Below are 1,036 nucleotides of genomic sequence, written 5' to 3'. Positions count from 1 at the left end.
CTACTTTAAATAAAATAAACTACAATATATATATACTACAATATATACACACACTATATATATAGTTATACACTAATTTATAAAACATATACACATGTATACGTTAATTATATACGTCAATAGAAGATATATACAGATATATACGTACCATTCAATATATACGTACTACTTTAAAGAAAATATACTACAATATATACACACACTACATATATAGTTGTACACTAATTTTTAAAACATATACACATGTATACGTTAAATATATACGTCAATAGAAGATAAATACACATATATACGTACCATTCAATATATACGTACTACTTTAAAGAAAATATTCTACAATATATACACACACTATATATATAGTTATACACTAATTTATAAAACATATATACATGTATACATTAAATATATATGTCAATAGAAGATATATACACATATATACGTACCATTCAATATATACTTACTACTTTAAATAAAATATACTACAATAAATATATATACTACACTATACACACACACACTATATATAGTTATACACTAATTTATAAAATATATACACATGTATAAGTTAAATATATACGTCAATAGAAGATACATACACATATATACTTACCATTCAATATATACGTATTACTTTAACTAAAATGTACTATAATATATATATACTACAATAGATACATACACTATATATATAGTTATACACTAATTTATAAAACATATACACATATACACGTCAATAGAAGATATATACACATATATACGTACCATTCAATCTATACGTACTACTTTAAATAAAATATACTACAATATATACACACACACTATATATTTAGTTATACACTAATTTATAAAACATATACACATGTATACGTTAAATATATATGTCTATAGAAGATATATACTCATATATACGTACCATTCAATATATACGTACTACTTTAAATAAAATGTACTATAATATATATATGCTACAATATACACACACACACTATATATAGTTATACACTAATTTATAAAACATATACACATGTAAACG

The sequence above is a fragment of the Capsicum annuum genome, chromosome 3 (genome assembly GCF_002878395.1).
Source record: "Capsicum annuum cultivar UCD-10X-F1 chromosome 3, UCD10Xv1.1, whole genome shotgun sequence".
NCBI classification, from domain to species: Eukaryota; Viridiplantae; Streptophyta; class Magnoliopsida; order Solanales; family Solanaceae; genus Capsicum; species Capsicum annuum.
The sequence above is the reverse complement of the archived record's forward strand: the minus strand, read 5'-3'. Positions refer to the sequence as shown.